This window comes from Ixodes scapularis, unplaced genomic scaffold, assembly GCF_016920785.2.
Source record: "Ixodes scapularis isolate PalLabHiFi unplaced genomic scaffold, ASM1692078v2 PGA_scaffold7__128_contigs__length_106722199, whole genome shotgun sequence".
NCBI lineage: Eukaryota > Metazoa > Arthropoda > Arachnida > Ixodida > Ixodidae > Ixodes > Ixodes scapularis.
In genome coordinates, this window is record NW_024609882.1 from 58,029,423 (window position 1) to 58,035,422 (window position 6,000).

The following is a 6,000-nucleotide window of genomic DNA, read 5'->3' on the forward strand; positions in this document are numbered from 1 at the left end:
GATATGTAAGTGCTATATCCGTTTATTTGACAGTGCTCGTTTTGATAATTCTGAATGCAGACACCTTAAACAACTGATAAAAAACTGTGGTGATTATGCTTATTTCGAGCGTTCTTGACCATATTCCTTCGCCTGACGCCTATGAAGCGCGCTTTTCTGTAAAACCGAAACCAAAAACTGTTAAGCGCGTTCAGGCTTGGTTACGCACCGAGTTTTAGAATAGGAGGAGCCAAAGCTAGGGGCGCAAAGAAATAGGAACCCACCACTGTGCATGTGCTGAATGCAAACTGCGCTTTAAGTTTTGGGTTGGCGCTCGCCCCTAGCGCAATATTCCAGAAATAGCGTGGGGCCCCAATCACCCCTTTATGCTTGGGGCTGGGGTGCGTCGGCAAATATGGCAGCGCCCTTTCCGCTAGCTTTGGAGCATATTCGTCATGGTCGCTGCCATATCAGGCATGTTCATTGCCAGTGAATGGTGCAGCTGGCTTTTGTTTCGCTTTATCTCGCTCAAATCAAAAAGAATGAGGGGTGAGCTCGTCTCATTTTAAGTACCGTCTTCTGATTGCGGCCGTTCCTAAGCTTCAAGAGACGCGGTAACGGCTGACACGGCAACGTCTCGCTACTCCAAGACTCCGAGAGGATTTCGTTCGTGGCACGTTACCTGTAGCTTAATGAAAAAGAAAGTCTTCCAAGGTATCGAAGTCGCGCAAGGTCATATCTAAATATAGCAACTGCTCGCTGAGTATGCTCACTCGCGTTCACCTCAGTATCGGCATATTCGGATGATGCCAAAAGCCTCGGCGACAGACGCTTAATGCGGGTCGCGAACGCCAAACTCAGTCCGAGAACTTGCGCCAAATTAGAGCGTCTGAAAACAGCTTCCAATATTTACACTGATTTTATATTGTTTTTTTTGTTTTTTTTTTTTGTTTTGTTTTAGCCGGATTGACTTGGTTTGGACTTAACTTTTAAGTAATATTTGTAAAAAAAAAAAGTATTTGCTCGGCGGATATATTTACGTCTTTTTTTTTAATTATTACGCTCCTTAGCCAAATTGACTCTGAAAGCGGGAAAATAATAATAATAATAATATTAATAATAATAATAATAATAATAAATGTTTATTTCTCCATCACATTTATGATGGAAGGAGACCAAGAAAAAAAGCTGCGTAAGTGCAGCTTGACGAGTCCTCGGCCCCCTTTTTACAATCAGCAGCAGTGGCAGCTCACACAGAACACAAAGTAAAAATAAAAATAAATGCAAGCTCAGTAAACGAACGTAGAGAAATGTATATGACCGACAATTTAAAATATGACATTGTAGAATTGAGCAAATTCAACTCCAACAATTCAATAAAAAGTTGTGAAGTTTAAAAACTCTAACAATTCAATAAAAAGTTATGAAGAAAAGCTAAAAAAAAACCCGACTATACGCGGGCGGCAGAAACGTTTTCGCGTTCGGGTCCCCGTTGGAGTGCTTCCATGACTCCCTAACCTAACACTCTCAAATGAGTCGTTGTGAATAAATGGTGACGGCAAGGCTTTGAAAATTGATAAAGTCATCTCCAGGGATAGCCTGTTTGATATTCGCGACATTAACAGCCAACAGAATATCCTGTGCAGTCCGAGGTTGAGGTTGGCGGACCATCGGCCGTGTCAACGGGTGAGTTGTTGACCGCCTGGAGCGGGTAGGTCTTCCGCTTGTGTCGACAATCCAAAAATATCGATAGCAAGTTGATATCTGCTTCAGTGTCGTCAAGCGTTGGCGGGAGCAGTTCCGTGGTTGTCAACGCGGCGACAAAGCCGCGAGGCCGGCAAGCTAACGGTTTTTATCATTGTTGCGGTCTTCAATACGAGAAAATCTTGGGCGCTCCGTTTTTGTCGGTAACTGGCCAGTAATGGTGCTGATGCTAAGGACCTCGAATAATCTGCGACTGGGTCAGCAAGCTCAGCGAGCTGGTCCATCGACATGTCTTCCGTGGCCACTAGCACCAGGATCATGTTCTGCGGGAGGCGTTGGATAAACAACTCACATGGGAGATGGTTGTTGAGGTCCCATCTCCCATCAGCTGGCGCATTCGGTGCATGAATTGAGACGGACATTGAGATGTTTCTGCAGCCTGCTACGCGCCGACTCGAACTTCCGGTCAAGGACGGCCGCCTTCAGATGATTGAAGGGGTTAACAGAATCCGGTGTGGAGAGAATGTCGGCCAGTTTCTCGGTGACGTCGGCTGACGAGGATGAGGCGGTGTGAAGGTACCTTCTCTCCTGGCTGGCGATTTGCCGGAAAAGGAACTGTGCCTTTACTTGCATCGGTCATACTCGGGGATGGTTTGCCCGAAATGGCGAAAGCCGAATGTTCTTGACCGTCGGCGTGAGAAGGGCCTCGCCGTGAGGAACGCTCGATGAGCGTTTAACCATGGGAGCAGCACGGTGGAAGGAGTGAGTCCGATGCCTGGTGAACCAAATTGGTAGGAGCTGTAGGAGTACAGACAGCGGCACGATTCGAACTGATTGTTATGTGCCCGCTCAGTGGGAGCCTTGTGCATGCTTCGTCTTTTTTCGTAACGCGGCCCGAGCTGACCTTGAGGGTGGTTATAGCGTAACCGTGACGTCACGACGAAATCGTGGTGAACTCATAGTAACCTTACGTCATGCCGTTACACGTTATTATGTGATGATAACGTCATCATGATGTCACCGCGACGTCATACCTTCATTATGTCATGTTATGACGTCACACGACGGCACAGTCACGTCATTATGTCATAATAACGACGTAATGATGACTTCATGGCACCATGACTGCCTGTGACGTCACATTCACGTGACCTAATAACGTAGCACACGCAGGCATGTGCCCTGGTCATTCACATCACATTTTGTGCTTCCTGGTTTTCGGCACCATAATCAAGCAAGTGCAATTTCGTTTTTCGTGCAGTTCGGAGCCCCTTCCCAAGAGATCCAGGGGGATGCTCGACTTCGGCATGACCAGGGGCGCATCGGGAGCCAAGGCTGCCAAGGCCCGGTTAGGCCTAAAGCTGGCCAACGATCCCTTCGGACCAGGACGCTGAAGAACGAACGTCACCAGTTTCGTGACACTATCCTTGTTCAGTCACCTGTTGTCTTGTCAAGAAAAAAAAACTACAACAATTTTATTCCACGCGTAGAACCCGAACATTAAGAAAGATTGAGATTTGTTTTTCTTATATGTTTTCGTGGCTTATCTTTATGGGACTAACTTTCCTTACGAAAAAACTGGTAACTCACACTTTATTGTAAATACAAACTTACTATTCAAAACATAATATATTGAATTGGAAATTATCATGAGTTTTCATCAAACATTCCCATAGATGTCACGTTTTTGTTTACAACGCAGTTTGTTGTCTCGGCGGAAAATTTTTCACAAGCTGCTCTTGGTAATACGCTATGTTTGCTAATGTGTGATGAACAAATTTGTTTTATTTATAAAAACATAATTTAAAACGGTTTCAGCCATTGAAATGATTTGACCGAATTGCAATTTCGTTCATGGATTTATCGTGAGCAACGTAAACTTCAGCCAATTTCTCACATTATTTTCTTTTAATTTTTATTTTACCTCTTACGCGAACTTGCTCCTTAATAATCTTAGATGACATTTCCTATAATTTAACTTTATGTGTTTTAGAATTTTTTGGTTTTCTTGCGAAAAACTCTTGAAGTTCATATTTTAAATTGTTATCACTCTTTTGTGTTCAGTGAGTGTTCCCCATTGTAAGCTGCATTTCATAATATTGGCCTACCCAAAGAAATCCAGAGCAGAAGGCTCGTACGCTAGATTATCCTTCAGTTGTCCGGAAACTAATATGTATCACAACCATTACGTGTAGGCGTTTTAAGGACTGCAGTAAGGCAACAAATCCAGGTTACATAATACAGAACAAGGTGAGAGTTATGTTATTCTATTTAGCTTTTTATGCACAGTCATTTACCTCAGCGCCACAATATTATTTAAAAACATTGCACGCAATACTCGATCAAAAACAACGAATAAAAGTTTTGTTTTAATTAAATATCAATCGTGTCTATCTTTGTTCAAGGAAGAAAAATACGAAAAGTACACGTAACTAACAACCACTTTTTCGGTTTTTAGAAAGTTTAATTGACCAGGCGGAGTTTAAGGAAATTCACGACCAATACCACAAAGGAGGGCTGAATATTTTTCGCTACAGCAAAGCCGAGATGGCATAGTGAAATTGTTGGGCAATTTCCTGGAAATTGTACCGTGAATAAGGTACGATCCAATAGAATGAAGTATATTTCTGTAATAAAATCAGTCCACTGTTACAAAGCACGATGTACACTGAAATGTATGCACGGAAATGCCGAATGAATACAGACTCCTGTTTTATTTACTATTTGCATTTGTGGGCCACAAAGAGCTGATCATATGCAAGCATCTGCGGATCGCAGAATACTTATTCCCACCAAATCGTTTTCCCGCGCCAGGGTTTTTCGTTCCTCACTACCGAAGTGGAAACAGCTGTTCTCAATCTAGTTTGATTTTATGCGTTTCCTCGCTAGCAACAGAACCGATAGTTGCGTGCTTTATTTTGTGCACTAACAAACGCACGCAGTCTTGTTCCGTTTACAGACGTGTCACGTATACAAATACTTGCATGCGCCGTAGACGTAGAAGCGCCTCCTTAAATGTGCACATTCGACCGAGTTGTAGGCTGTTTTAGACATCTGCGTTGTTTCAATAAAAGAGATCATTAACGTTCATGGCGTCGTGTTTCAATATACAATTCCTAGTCGCGCGCGTGGATTTGTTTTCGAGTACAAGGCTTGCCATTATAAAGAAACAGAGAAGACAGCACCTTGTCGTAAAATGATTAAGGTCAGTGAGCTTGGCGGGTTTGTAGACAGTTAACATTATAAGAGAAACAAGTCACAAGAAGCTGGACAAAATATAAATGAAAAAACGCCAGAGAGACATACAAAAGCGCTGGCTCACATGTATTGTTTAAGGCACAAAATGAGGAGTGAAAACTTCCTCACAGCACGCCTGAGCTGAGCCACCAATTCGTTCGCGGGGGGGAAATGCTTTCTTTCTTTTCGTACATACAATAGTCGGGAGTCAGTGGCTTTTAGCGCCTCACGTGGTTATTGTATCACGTGTTCTCTGGTTCTTTTCTGTCTGAAAGGAGCGATGCAAAAATTGTTGTACTTGGCGCCAATACCTCCTAGAACGAACCCCTGACGTTAATGACCTATGAAACACGCGTTCGTTTTTCACCACACCAAAGAATAGTCGCAGAAAAAAAAAATTAAAAAACGAGCAGCGTTCACTCCCTCAATCCGCTGCCAGAAAAAGAAGCCACGTGATCTGGAGCCGATTATGTGCCGCCAGTGTTGATCATAGCCACGCTCTTGAGTTGGCAAGGCACAAGACACGCACTGAGTTCCAGACATTGTTATGGTTCGTCAATTGTCATTGTAGCGATTGGACACGGGCCACTACTCGAATGCTTCTTGAGCTATCGATTATCACGAGACCAAATCGAGCGCTCACGCAATGGTCGGGTGCATTCTGTGAGTCGCATTCAAATATTGTCACTGGGGTGTACAGCGACCACCCAACTACGTCATCAAGTTTTGCGAAAGAGAGATTAAATGAAAACGCTCAACTTTGTCCTTAAAATTGCGCCTCAACTAAAGAGTTTCTTGGTCAGTGGCGTTTCCTGCGAGTATACTCGGATCCCACTAGTGCCAGTAAACTCGTCTAGAGTGGAAAACTTTCTAAGCGAGTATTGCTGTACGGCCCCGAGACACCTATCGGACCAGACTACACTTTCTGCCCAATCAGGTGCAACAGAGCAACACTTCCATCCGATACCCATCCGCATTGCTTCGCATCCACTGAGGTTGCTGTTTCTGGCCAATAGGGATGCCGAAACGACATAACAACATGTCAAAAGGCACCAAGAGGGAGTATACTAAGCTACGCAA